This window comes from Macrobrachium rosenbergii, chromosome 16 (assembly GCF_040412425.1).
Source record: "Macrobrachium rosenbergii isolate ZJJX-2024 chromosome 16, ASM4041242v1, whole genome shotgun sequence".
Classification (NCBI taxonomy): Eukaryota; Metazoa; Arthropoda; class Malacostraca; order Decapoda; family Palaemonidae; genus Macrobrachium; species Macrobrachium rosenbergii.
Window position 1 is genome coordinate 63962370 of NC_089756.1, and position 15408 is coordinate 63977777.

General features: G+C 38.4%; 1 protein-coding gene across 3 annotated transcripts in view; it reads left to right on the forward strand.

The window, feature by feature from the left end:
• The window catches only part of LOC136847480 (transmembrane protein 8B-like), a 910690-nt gene that overhangs the window by 653816 nt on the left and 241466 nt on the right, over nucleotides 1-15408 (forward strand). The gene's annotated exons all lie outside the window — the stretch shown is intronic.

The following is a 15408-nucleotide window of genomic DNA, read 5'->3' on the forward strand; positions in this document are numbered from 1 at the left end:
AAAAAGTAAAATTTATTTTTTAGCCTAACCTCTCAGTAATGAAGTGATAGCAGTGGCTTGTGGTTTCCTCCTATGTGTTTAACTGATGGTTGCGTTGCATTGCGTTGTAAGCTATTTAATAAGTTGTTAGCTAAGTATCCCTGGTTTCTTTTTAGTACAAACAAACATTTTGAAAAAATGATGTCCTACCGAATTTGCCCCAGTTTCCTTTAATATTAGGAGGATTGAGTGTTGTAAGGGGGATGGAATAGGTAAATGTTGTAGGGGGATGGAATAGGTAAATGTTGTAGGGGATGGAATAGGTAAATGTTGTAGGGGATGGAATAGGTAAATGTTGTAGGGGAATAGAATAGGTAAATGTTGTAGGATGATAGAATAGGTAAATGTAGGGGATGGAATAGGTAAATGTTGTAGGGGGGATGGAATAGGTAAATGATACAACAATTTCTTTTGTAATAGCCTAAGAAATAAAATTTGGCTCCTCCTAAGTGGGACACAGCAAATACTTTCCAGTACACTACTGGTTAATGATATGAAACTAATAGTTTCAACAATAAATTAGCTACCAGTTTAATAAGAGGACCCATAACACTCAAATCATTGCACTAGTTAATAAGTTGAGGTACAGTACTGTTCAATATTATATGGATGGTAATTTAATGTCAATTGGTAGTAGTTCAAATTACGAAGAAACACATCTTATTGAATATTATGTAGATGGTAGAGGTACAATATCATTTGATATACTGGTGGTACTTTAGTGTTGATTTGTTTAGGAAGTATCAGTTGCTTAGGAACACCCTTCATTGAGTATTATATACGTAGTTGATAATAACTAAAACAGCACCAATCAATTTAGGGTGCTAGTATGGTATTTTAATTATTTGGAATGAATCTTACCTACTGTAAAAGTTAGCTTATATCTTTGCACCATTAGGTGCGATCGGCATACAAAATAAAAAAAAATACCTCTTGGCTAATCCTCTAGGACTGTATGTATGATCACTTGTTTCCCAACAGGTGGCACTGGAATGTTTACGTTCTTGTTAGAATTCTTCATGCCATGTCCTTATGCAGATAGTGTGAATCAGTGTTAGTAAAAATTTTGATGATTTCTGGCTGTTTTTCTCTTGTACGGTATTGTGCTTGTTTTCTGTTTTTGTATTATGTTATGTACAACAAGCAGAGATGAAAGCATTAGGCTGTTGGAAAGAGTTTGTGGAAACCTAATATTTTGGTTGTGCAGAATGGCCACATGTATGTTAGCCTAACTGTTGAGGCATGAGTGTGATTTTCTTCATGTGAAGATAATAAGGAATGATCTGATGAGAGGATGAAATTTTGTGAAGTATGGGAAGATGCTAGAGGCTGAAAGATTACGTAGATAATTTGTTAGGGCACACGATAAGCCTGCTGAGTCTTTTCCTTTTGTTTTCCGTCATTACTATACCTCCTCCTCCATTATTCTACCTGGTAATACAGGTTAATTCCTCTCTCCCTCCTCCTGCTCTGCCTTCTTTTGCTCCCTATGTGGTTCAGGAGAAAAATAATAGGTAGTTGAGAAATATTCTTTCATTATGGTTAGAAATTTGACTATATATTAAGGTGAAGATCCCCCCCCCCCAAGTCATTGACCTTTTTTGGTTTTCCCTGCAAGGGAGAAGGTGTCAGAGCCTGGGCATCTTTCTGTAGCCCGCCCTCTGGACTGCCCTGGGTCATTTGGCCTTCTCCACGGACAGGGAACTTTGGCTTGTCTTAGGATCAAGGTCTGTGCCCTTTACTACCTCTCTCAGCCATCTCTCTGGTTTGGGTTTGGTGCATTCTCTGGATGATTTGTTTGGTAGTTTGATGCTTGTGTTTGCTGGCTCATGTGTTGTCCGTTTTGGGTAGTGTTAGTTATGTGTGTGAACTGGTAGAGTTACCTAGGGATACAAACATACTATATTACATTTGCCTCAGTAGTTTTGAGCCGCGCATCAGTTCTCCTGTTGTCATTTGCTCACCAGGTATGTATTGTCCTCCAAGCTGATGATAACCCTCCCCTGTCTTACTCAGTTTTCCCCTTATCGCTTTGTATTCATCACCTTGTGGCAATTATTCCTTTTCGTAATAAAGGCTCTTCCTCTTCCACTGCTTACTTATCTAGAGTGAGTTAGCCTGGTGATAGAACGGCTCTCACTTCTCAGCATTCCCCTCTTAAGAGCTGTGTAGATGGCTCTGGTGGTTGTCATGGTTACGTGGTGATGTGCAAGAACCCACCTTCCCCACCCAGCTGTCCGGTACTTACTATCAGCGTTCTGTGACGTCTTGATGACTTTCCATGGTATGTCACCTTCCCTGGTGTTTTTTCGCCTCACCATCATCGTTGATAGATTGCCGTTTTCTTCAGTCTCAATTCCTCCATTTAGACTTTAGTGGTTTCAACCATGATGTGGTTGATTCTCCTTTAGTATTCAAGCAGTGCTTAGCTCGCGTTGTGCCATTTCACTTCCTTTTGCCGAAGAGGAATTTGTTGACCGGTGCTCTTTAGTCTACTTCTACCTCAGCTCCTGCTTAATGAGGAAGAATTTAACAGTGATTATGGTAAGGTGCATTATCATGGAAGTAGAGCCTGTGGGAAATGGATGAACAGTCAAAAGAGAAAGCTAGGAAACTGTTTAGTGTTAAATAGCTCTGCACCTAACACGAACAGTGTATTGTACAGTACTCGCAGCTGTGTTCGTAGAATGAGCTCTTAGGAACCAACGAACTTCGGCGGTGTGCCAGCATGTTTCTGGCTTAATCTGAACAACAGAGGTGATCTCAAAAATGTGTCCTTTAATACTGGTTCTCGGATGCTACTGCATCTATTTCCAGTTTTTAAAGCTGCTTAGAGCTGGGTTAGGACTTAAGATACGATTTAAGTTTTTTCACCTTCCTCTGTTCAACTTGCAAGTTTCAGGTTCTTGGACCAAGGAAGTGAAGACTACTCTAATTGGTAAAGTACTTTTGCTTACTTGTGAAGCGGAAGTACCTTTGAATTCGGTCTTTTGTTCTTAGCACTACAGGTTGATTACTGCAAGAGTAATATGTGTGTTATGTGTATGTACTATATTAAACTAGTGAAACTTGGTAATAGTACCTCTAGTTTAATCTTGATTTAATTATTTCATTTGATTTAAAGGGATGAAACCAATAATTATTATAATCATTAAAAGAATGTCATCCACTCAGTTTCTCTTACCCAGTTGTCACTGCCATGTACTTACAACTCCAGTCCATTTCATGCTGGTGCATGTTCTGCTTATCTGTTAGATATATATGGCATACATTTGACTGTTTCTCATAGTTTTTGTCTTTCCTTACTACAGAGCTGCTAATATGTAAAACATAAGGGTTGCTTTCCCCACTGTGAACAGCATACAGGCAGTCCTCACTTACTGGCGGTGTCGGTTAACAGCTTTCTGGTTTTACAGCTCTTAGCTAACGATGTCGTTAACCAGATTTTTGGCGACAGTAAGTGATTTTTCGTGTCGGTAAGCAGGTTATCAGCGTCTCTAAGAGGTTTATCGTCGTCAGTAAGCAGTTTATTGGTGCCGATAAGTGGTTAACAGTGCCGATAAGTAGTTAATTGGCGCTTACAATGTCGTAAATGCCATTTATTACCATAATTATCGGCGATTTTCGGTTATCAGCGCTCAGCTGGGAACAGAACTCCTCTGTTAACTGGGGACTGCCTGTAATCCACTATATGCCAGTAGAACAGTACACACAGCCTGTCATAAACATAGCATTGCAAGCATAAAGTTGAGCTTAGGTAGTTGTCAGACGTGTAAAATAAGCAGTCTGCTCCTGGCAGCAAACCATAAAGGAAAGGTTTGATTCAGACTGGCCCTTGGGTCCAGGGTTTCAGAGGGAGGATAAGGGGATGAAAGTACATCTCTTTGGCAGAGCTCTGGCCAAGAGTATTCCTCTCTTTTTTTTCCAAGCAGATTCCATTTCCTGGACACAAGAATTCAAGATCTTGCACGACTTCTCTGATGGAGATCAAGAGTCATACGTTTTGGAAGACCTAGAGGTACTGACTTTGTTTTTGTGTAAGAGGAATCCTTGAAAGAATATTTATGCTCTCCCATGCAGCAAGGTGGTGTTGAGGACGACCCTAATAAGGCCACCCTCCTCTCCCTGAAGTACTTTTTTAATCATGCAGTAGCCTGCTGTTGAGAAGGATTTTAATAGGGCGACCATCCTCTCCCTGAAGTACCTTTTTACTAATGCAATAACCTAATGTTTAGGAGGAACCCCAATAAGGCCCACCTTTGTGGCTTCCCAGGCCCAGTTCACCCAGGATGATGGTCCTTAATAAGGAAATTCTGTCAGAGGCTTGTTAAGAGTTTTTGAACAATACACATTATCAAGGAAGCCCTGGATACTGAGAACCATTAAATTTGAGATGCTGTTTAGGATTCGAGATAGGAATTCACAACAGCTCTGAACTCTTGAGTTGGAGGTTATCTCTATGACTTTTCAAGTCCTCCAAAGAAAGATTAAAGAGTCTTCAAAAGGCACATGTGGAGGGATTAATCCTTGCATGAAAATTTTTAGGTCTTGAGAGCAAGCTAACAAAAAACCTATGGCTAAAAAGAAATTGTTTTTTTCTTAGATCCCATTAAAATTAGAAGACACTTTCTTAGATCCCATTAAAATCAGAAGACACACAGAGGTATGACTCTTATTTTCATAGTTTCAACTGGTTCGAATATCCTGACCAGTTCAGACTCGAACCTTCGAAGCTGGGATACTAAAGCTGTCCCTGATAGTACCAGTATTGATAACTTTTTGCAAGACACCTCAGTGTCTATTCTTTGGCTAGACAGGCAAGTAACTATCAACAAAAGGGAAATAATGGCCAAGGAGGAATATGTGGAATTTTTCTGGATAGAGCTGCTTTTTCTCAATGCCTTCCCCCTCGACTTGGGGCCAACTTGAGGGGGCTCTTGCTTTCCTGGAATTTGTTCCTGGGTTTGAGTCCAAGAGTCTTATATATTATTAGATTTTAATTTAGGTTAAGTCCTGTGGAATTTTCCACATTTGGTAAAATTTACTTGACCTGATAAATAGGAAAAGGCATCATGGGTCGGTCTGGTGTTTATATCTGAAGCTAATAGTGGGAACTGTGGTAGGATTGTCAACTATTCAATAATGTTTGGGCCTCAGAGATATCACATTGATAGCTCAAGGGTAGAACTATTCTTCAGAGCTGGGCCATGTATTCCAGAGGTAGTCTGGTTCTGGGGACAGGACGGGGCATTCTGTCTGGTTTGCTCATAACATGATTAGGGTGGGGATGATTGTATTCTTGTAATACTCTCAGTCCGAACAAGCAAGTTTGGCTTACACTTGAGCCACCTTAATTGTGTTTGTGCCATCCCCCTGTGGGGTAGGGTAAGGACGGAAATTTGGGAGTTGGCTTTTACTGGTGCCATTGGTGGAAGAGTAAACTCTTTTGAAAGGCTGATGATATCTTTTTAGGATTTTCAGGGTTACTTAAGTATCAAGTACCCCTGGACCCCTTGATGACACCCTTTTGGCACAGATGATGACCTCTGCACCTTTCTCTGACAACCTGTGTTTGGACATGGTTAGTAAAGCTTCTAGTGTAATTTAGCTGGAACCCTATCCTCCAGCACAAAGCAAAGGGAAATTCACTATAAATGTATCTGAAATAGGACCAGGAATGTTTGTTACCTCTTATGGAAGATTCTAATTGTGACATTTATAATGTGTACAGAGACATTGTGAAGTGTTGTGGCCGAGAGCCTAAGATATCATCCGAAGGCTGAGGAAAACTGACAATGGAATTGGTCTCAGCAAAATGAACTGAAAAATTAAAAGAATTATTGGATCTTGGAGGAGTTAAGGTAGACTGTTCAGTACATGCTTTTTGGAATCACTCCAAAGGAATGATATTTTCACTCCAACTGATGATGTACTCAGAAGAGAATATTAAGAGATCAGGGTTAACCTTAGTTCCACTTCCAAACATATATCACATTCAATTTTACCTGCTTACTTAATGTAATAAAAGTAGCTTGGTTTGTTTCAAGATTAAGCAATATATCCTTAAAGTGAGATGTTTTTATTGTCAAGAATATGGTAATGTGTAAGGTTCTTGTAGGCAGAAGCTACAAGGCAAGCCTGCCAGATGTGTTGTAGTGTAGTGAACCAGAGCATGGTGTATGTTATAAAGAAGCAAAATGTATACACTGTGGAGATAATCAGCCCTGCTCTTCACAAAATTGTGATGTGTACATCATGGAAAAAGTAATCCGGACATTAAGGGTATGTGAACGCATAACATTTACAGAAGCTAAACAGAAAGTATTAAGCCAGTATCTTAGACCAGGAATATCATTTTCTAGCATTGCGACTAATCAAAGAAGAAATGTAAATGCTACCATAGGTGCTTCCTTTGGTAATGTAAAGGAAGATCAGTGGTGACCTCTGCTCCCGCCTCTTTGGAGGTTGGGCCAGTAATTTCTGGTGCTCCTGCCTCTTGGGACGTTGCTCCAGTGATTTCTGGCACTCTTGCCTCTTTGGAGGCTGTGCCAGATATGCTTGACACTCCCTCCTCTCTGGAGGCTGCCCCAGTTATACCTGGTGTGCCGACCTCTTTGGAGGCTGTGCTGGCTGTAGCTGACACTCCTGCCTGTTTGGAGGCTTCATTATCTGCAGCCAGTGTATGTGTCTCTCTCTGGAGCCTACACCAACTGCGACTGGTGCTCCTGATGCTTCAGAGGATACACCAGTTTTGTCTAACTCCTCTACCTTTCCTCAGGCAGTGCCACCTTTGTCAAGTGCTCCTGAGCTTGAAATTTCTATAATGAAGATACCAACAAAGGTGTCTAATCCCCATGATACTAGGAAGGTTTTGCCATCTGTGGCAGTTCCTCTCCTGTGGAAGGAGCACCGACATCATCGACATTAAAACAGAAGGCAGCCATAAATAATCAGTCTCCTTCCAGAAAAAAGCAGGAGCAAAGCAGTAAAGTAAAATCACTGAAAAGGGTCCCCAGTTTAATAGCCTCCAAATCTAAGTAAAATGAATTAATTTTCTCCGGTAGAGCTGTCAGGGATTAAGAGCTAAAAGGGAAGAACTAAGGTTACTCATATCAGAAGTATCTCTGTATGTATAGCTTTGCAGGAGACTATGACTGGTAGTACAGGCACCACCCTACTTACGAACATTCAGAGGTACGAACAAATGGGATTGCAAATTGAAATTGTGTTCGAAGCACTCCCCTTTGCTACCTGTAAGTTCAGATTTTGTTTTGTTCTACTTAGTTATAATTTTTGCCGCCACTCACGCTGTACACCATTGTTCAACTGTTGACACAATCTTCAAGAACAAGGAGCAAATTATGGAACATATTAAAAGTGCTGTGCCTATGCAGTCAGAGAAGAGAAGGGGGGAAGCTGGTAGAAGAAATGGAAAAACTTCTGGGTATCTGGATGGAACACCAGAGACAAAAGTCTGCAAGGTTTAGCCTCATGCTGGTTCAGGAAAACCTTTTTCGACAACTTGAAGGCTAAGGTTGGTGAAAGCACTGCAGATGAGCCATTTTCAGCAAGTTATGGAAGGCTTCATTGCTTTAAAAAATGTGCTAACTTGCATCACATGTCCATTAGTGGTGAGGCAGTGAGTGCTGACAAAATAGCAGCTTAAAAATTTCCCTAGGTGCTCAAGGAAATCATTGATAAGGAAGGTTATATCCCTCAGCAAGTTTTTAATATTGAAGAGACAGTCCTTTTCTGGAAAAAATTACAGAAAAAACATACATCAGCTGTGAAGAGAAAACAATGCCAGGATATAAGGTGGAGAAGGATAGGGTAACCTTATTGCTGGGTGGCAGTGCATCGGGAGACTTAAAGCTAAAACCACTCTTCGTGTACCAAGCTGCAAATCCATGGGCACTCAAAAACATCACAAAGAGTTCCCTACCCATAATCTGGATGTCCAATAACAAAGCCTGAGTGACTCTTGCTATATTCGAAGACTGGTTTTCCATCACTTTGTTCCCAAAGTCAAGCTGTACTGCCGTGAGAATGGGATTCCTTTCAAGATTCTCTTAGTTTTGGATAATTCCCCTGGGCACCCACCATACTTAGATGACTTCCATCCAGGTGTGAAAATTGTTTATTTACCCCCAACACAACTTTGCTCCTTCAGCCAATGGATCAAGGCATAATAGCCAATTTCAAGAAATATTACACTCCTCATACTTACAGGCAAGCATTGAAGGAAGTGAATGACCAAGAGTGAGAAAAACAGTGCAAAATATAAGTCCCCGCCCAGGTGCCCAAAACCCTGAGCTATAAACCAAAAATATTTACTATAATAAACTCCAAACTTAATAGAACATTTAGTAAATGTTTTCGCTTCCCCACAAAAGCCAATAGCCACAACACAAACAAAATAACAGGACATAGAGTCAAAATTAAAAGTTGACATTAGTTTCAATACAGTAGTTTAAACAAAATAATGGTCTTGTAAATTGTAGATGAATTTATTGTTCTTAAAGCTCAGAAGGAAGAAAACATTCTCATCTTTAATCCCTAAAACTAATATTTTATATAAACTACTTTTTGTATTATGACCTCTCGTGACTTTTGGAAGGGATACAACATTTATAATTGCATCAAGAATATTGATGCTGCTTGGTGTGAAGTAAGTGGGATCAACTTGAATGGAGCATGGAAGGCTTTATGCCCACAGTTTGTCAGTGACTTTAGAAGATTAATCAGGAAGAGGAGGTTAAGGGGATCCTTAAAAGTGTCATTGACATGAGTGAAAAGTTACATCTTGACTTAGAGGAAGAGAACTCTGAAGAGCTGTTTGAGTCTCATTCATAGGAGTTAACAAATGAAGATTTAATTGAGCTGGAAGAAAAGCAAAGAACAGAAGAACATGAGGAAGAAGAAGAACCTCTTCCTTTAAAGAAGTTTGAAATAAGATTGATGGCTGAGGGTTTTAGAGAAAGCTTTAACTATTTTTGAGAATCAGGACCCAAATGCTGAGAGATTGTCAATAGTAGCAACAACTATCGACGATGCTATCCAGTGTTATTGTCTCATATATGATGGAAAGAAAAAAAATCAGTGCAAACTTCCTTAGACCAATTCTTCAAACCAGTGCCTTCAGCCTCAAGAGCCCCCCACCTCCATTGACTGCTTCCTCCTCAGATGAAGAAGAAAGTGATGCCGAAGAAATCCTTGCCCAAGAAGACTTTGATGTGATGATCCACGGCCACTGTAATTCCACACCGCCTGTCCTCCTCTCATCCATCACTTCAAGCCTGCTACCAGTTTCAAAAGTAAGAAAAACAACTGTATTATCATCACAATTTATTGGGTTTTATGTATCATTCATGTATATAAAGTACCCTATAAAATTCAATACTGTACTCTATGTAGAGTACAGTGGACAGTATTGTGTTTTAGGATGAAAAAACGTACAGAACTGTATTGACTTTATATCATATACTGTACTTAAATAGGGATGAAGAAACCAGTAACCAACTTCCAAACAATTCAAGATATGAACAGTCGTCCGGAATGTAACTTGTTCGTAAGTAGGGTGGTTTCTGTAATACATGTCCATGCCCACGAGGCTGTACAGCCTGTCATTCCCCTTATAAAATTAATATAGAAGCCATGAGGGGAGTAGTTTCATATATTTGTAATGACACCCCACAAAATCCTGTTAGTATCCAGTCAGTACTGTAAGTGATAGGTGTGCAGATCCATATACTAAGAAAATATACAGTATGCTTTTTCGATCTACTGCCTAGTGAAGTCTTCCCCACGAATGAATTTAAATCCATTATTCAACAGCTACCATGTCTCTTTGTTATTCTGGGAGATGTGAATAGTAGAAATCCTCTTTGGGGTGATATCATTACCATTCAAAGAGGAAATTGCCTGTGTTCCATCATAGATTGTAAAAATGTGAGAATCCAAAGCACAGGGGAGTCTACACATTTTCATGTTCAAACAGGCACATTGTCAGCATTTAACTTATCTAGATGCAGTGATGACTGCCTTTTGACTTTAAGTGGAGAGTAATAAATGATAGATTTACCAGCAACCATTTTCCACTAGTAATTAATGTATCTTCAAATCCTCCATCTTCAAGGTTACCTAAATGGAACATTGGTAAAGCTGATTGGGCAATATTCCATGAACTCGGCTCGATAGATGACTTAGTCAATTACTTTTCATGTGTAGATGATGCTCTTGATTTTTTTCAATACAATGATATTTTCGGCTGGTTGTCAAGCAATACGTTGGACTTCAGGCATATTTACCCTGCCAACGAGTTCCCTGGTGGCCTTGTAAATGCCATGAAACTCACTGAACTGTGAGGTCAACTTTCACAAGATATGGCAGATGAAAATGTGAGTATCACTGTACTGAATTTCGAAAGGCAGTAGCTCATTTCTGCTCAGATATTAAAAAGACACGAAAGGAATCTTGAACAGTTTTCATATCTTTAAATTCAAAAATGCTTCTGAGTGTAGCATGGAAGAATTTGAAAAGTAGCAGGCAAATTTACTCCTTTGTCAACCTCCAGATATCAAGATCAATGGTTGTGAGGTAGCAGGCCCTCGGTTAGTGGCAAATAAGTTTGTTAATCATTTTATTAACGTTGCAAGGAAAAATGATGACTGACTCTTTCTGCTCAAAGAAGGGTAATGGAGGAGGCAGAAACTGATTTTGATACATCAAAGAGTGAACAATGCAATGTACCATTTACTATGAGAGAATTTTAGTCAGGCTTAAGTAAGTGCAGTGAATCAACTCCTGGACTGGATGATATAACATACACAGTGATTAAGCATACACCAGAAAATACAAAATTCTTGGGTTGATTTTTATAGCAAGCTGACTTGGATTTCGTATATGAAATACTCGTATATTAAGACAAAATGCTTAGTTGTTTCCCACACTCGCTGTGGTGCTGACCGAACTCAGATGTTGAGACTACATAGCTTTAGTCTTTTCAGAATTAACTTATGAGTGTGAGGCCTACACCTCAGCAAGGCCTAATAGCCTTAAAATGCTTAATTCAATTCATTATGGAGGAGTAAGATTGGCTACCAGAACATTTAAGTCATCTCCCACTGAGAGCATGCTTGTAGACGCTGATGAGATGTACATTACCAACATCTACTGGTTTGGAGCTGGTGCAGATTTCAGAAACTCCCTAAGTCCTTAACCAGCATTTGTATCAGAAATGAAAGGCATTGGCATTTTTATGAAAATCGCCCCAAGCAACCTCATGTTATACATTTCGGAGTAAAATGTATAACAAGTCAGTTAACCCTTAAACGCTGAGCCTCTATTTACAAAAGTGTCTGCCGTATGCCGACGGGGTTTGAGAGTTAGCGCTGAAGCAAAAAGAAAGTTTTTTTCAAAAAATCACAGCACGCTTAGTTTTTAAGATTAAGAGTTCATTTTTGGCTCCTTTTTTTCTCATTGCCTGAAGTTTAGTATGCAACCATCAGAAATGAAAAAAAATATCATTATCATATATAAATATTGGAATATATGACAGAGCAAAAAATAATTGCATATATAATTGTATACAAATCAGGCTGTGAGTAAAACGGTTAAAGCTAATGAGTTTTTTTTTTTCGTTGTATTGTACACTAAATTGCGATGATTTTGGTATATAACAAATTGTGAAAACAATCAAAGCAACACAGAGAAAATATTATCACAAAATGATGCATGAATTCGTAACGCGCGGACATAAAAAAAAGTTTTTTTCAAAAATTCACGATGAATCGAAATATTGTGCTAGAGACTTTCCGTTTGTTGCAAAATGAAGGTAAATGATTGAATATTACTAGAATGTAAGAGTTTTAACGTACAATTGCATTTTTCGACCATTTTGGTCGAGTCAAAATTGACCGAAGGTTTAAATTTTGGCACTTATCGTGATTTATATGAAAATATTTCAAAACTGATAAAAGCTACAACCATGAGTTATTTTTTTGTATTCTACATGAAATTGCGCACATTTTCATTTTCTTTATGTAACGGCTAATATAAAACGAAAATTTAGAAATTCTGAGATTTTAGTTACGTGGATGCAAGGAAAAGGTTTTTTAAAAATAATAAAACTAGAGGTTTGCAAAAAATTGATTGAATATTACTAATGTAAGAGTTGTAGCAACTTGTGACCATTTCGGGCGAGTCAAAGTTGAAAGGTTGAAATTTTTTCGTGATTTATATGAAAATATTTCAAAATTTTCAACCACGAGTTAGTATTATGAAATTGCGCACATTTTCATATATAAAACTTTATGTAAGACGTGCAAAAATTACGACAAAGGAATTTCTGAGAAAGTTTTTAAGGAAAAAGTTTTTTCAAAAATTCAGCATAAATCGAAATATTGTGCTAGAGACTTCTCGTTTGTTGCAAAATGAAGGTAAATGATTGAATATTACTAGAATGTAAGAGTTTTACCTTACAATTGCATTTTTCGACCATTTCGGGCGAGTCAAAGTTGACCGAAGGTTGAAATTTTGGCACTTACCGTGATTTATATGAAAATATTTCAAAACTGATGAAAGCTACAACCACGAGTTATTTTTTGTAGTATTTTACATGAAATTGCGCACATTTTCATATATAAAACTTTATGTAACGGCTAATATAAAACGGTGCAAAAATTACGACAAAGTGACTAAAGAATTTCTGAGATTTTCAGCAGAGTTAGAGCGCAGACGTAAGGAAAAAGTTTTTTCAAAAATTCAGCATAAATCGAAATATTGTGCTAGAGACTTCTCGTTTGTTGCAAAATGAAGGTAAATGATTGAATATTACTAGAATGTAAGAGTTTTAGCTTACAATTGCATTTTTCGACCATTTCGGTCGAGAGTCGAAGGTTGAAATTTTGCACTTACCGTGATTTAATGAAAATATTTCAAAACTGATGAAAGCTTGACGAGTTATTTTTTGTAGTATTTTACTTATCGCACATTTTGATTTATATGAAAATATATCAAAGTGACTAAAAATCGAAAAAGTTTTTAAATTCAGCATAAATCGAACAACGTTTGTTGCAAAATGAAGGTAAATGATTGAATATTACTTTTGTTTTAGCTTACAATTGCATTTTTCGACCATTTCGGGCGAGTCAAATTGACCGAAGGTTGAAATTTTGGCACTTACCGTGATTTATATGAAAATTTTCAAAACTGATGAAATAAAACGAGTTATTTTTTGTAGTAACATGGCTACATTGTCATATATAAAACTTTATGCTAATATAAAAAAAATTACAACAAAGTGACTAAAGAATTTCTGAGATTTTCAGCAGAGTTAGGGCGGACGTAAGGAAAAAGTTTTTTCAAAATTCACCATAAATCGAAATATTGTGCTAGAGACTTCTCGTTTGTTGCAAAATGAAGGTAAATGATTGAATGTTACTAGAATGTAAGAGTTTTAGCTTACAATTGCATTTTTCGACCATTTCGGTCGAGTCAAAGTCGACCGAAGGTTGAAATTTTGGCACTTATCGTGATTTATATGAAAATATGTCAAAATTGGTGAAAGCTACAACCATGAGTTATTTTTTTGTATTCTACATGAAACTGCGCACATTTTCATATATAAAACTTTATGTAAAGGCTAATAGAAAACGGTGCAAAAATTACGACAAAGTGACTAAAGAATTTCTGAGATTTTCAGCAGAGTTAGCTGATGCTTTCTTTTGGGATAAGAAAGAAATTCGCGCATGCGCAGTTGGGTCACGCTTGTAAACAAAACAACAACATGATCCGTGAACTCCCAGCATCCCTCAAGGCGCGATTCAAAATTTTTCGCAAACGAGGCCTATAAGTATTTTTCCGCGAATATTTAAAAAAACTTTTGTAGTCGACGTATTTTATGTCCACTTGGCACCCGACAGACAATTTTTGTCAACGTAAAATACGCCCAGTCAGCGTTAAATGGTTAATCACACCAAGGACGGAGACTTTGCCAGCTAGATATTTGGTAAGCCCCTTAGAACCTTCCAGAGATATGATGGTGCAGATACTTTAATTTGATGAAAGCAGAAATGTCCCATGAGGCAATGAAATCAATATTTTTAGATCATTCATCCCAACATGCTAACTCTGTATCAGTTTTGACGGATGGCTCAAAGTCAGATGCTGGCGGCAGTTTTGGATGGTTTTTTCTGATACAGAAAGAAGCAGATCATCTGTTGCACTTATTTTTACAGCAGAACTGCAAGCAGTTTAAAAGGCCCTGAAGGAAATTTTAACTCAGAAAGGAAGTATTTTTATTGTACATTGTGACTCAAGAAGTGTTCTTCAGTCTTTAGAATCTTTTCACTCTTTGCACCCCCAGATTTTAGAGATATTAGAATGGCTGTTGCTAGTGAAGAGGTAAAGAAGTAAATTTTTGCTGGGTGCCTTCTCATGTTGGGATGGTTGCGGACAAGCAAGCTGATCAACTTGCTTAATCAGCAGTCACCTCTCCGGAACCCAGGAGATGCCTACTACCAAAGGGATGTACTTCCTCTAGTAGGTCAAAAAATGAAAAACCTTTGGCAGTCCCTTTGGGAAAATATTGCAACAAATAAAAGAATGCACAGCATTATGTCTTCAGTATCTCCTTGGTCTTATCCCTGTATGCCAAAGAGACAAGAAACGATGTTGTGCCGACTAAGGATTGGACATACAAGACTCACTCATGGGTTCTTGATGTTAGGTGTAAACCATCCATTCTGTGAAGACTTTATTGTTACCTTGACTGTGGGACTTTTGCTGTGGGATCGAAGACATAGGTTCTCTTTGGGGACACGACAGTGATGGACATTTTATCCTTGGTGCAATTCTTGGTGAGGTGTGTAATATAGAGCAGTTTTGTATTCTTGTCAGAGAGGCAACTCGACAAATTTTAAATCATATGTGCATGCAGTATGTGTGTATGTATGTATAGTATATATGAACAGATACTGTATGATTACAGGCAGTCCCCAGTTAACGGCAGGGGTTCCATTCCTAGCTGAGCACCGATAACCAAAAATCGCCAATAATTATGGTAATAAATGGTGTTTACGACATTGTAAGCGCCAATAAACTGCTTATCGGTGCAGTTAACTGCTTATCGGCACCGATAAACCGCTTACTGATGCCGATAAACTGCTTACTGATGCCGATAAACTACTTACCGACACAGAAAACTGCTTACTTTCGCTGAAAATCTGGTTAATAACGTCGTTAGCCAAGCATTGTAAAACTGCAACACCATTAACCAACACCATCGATAAGCTAGGACTGCCTGTATACAGTCAACCCCCTCCCCGATTTGCAGGGGATGCCTGCCAGACCCCACCCCCCGCAAATAGT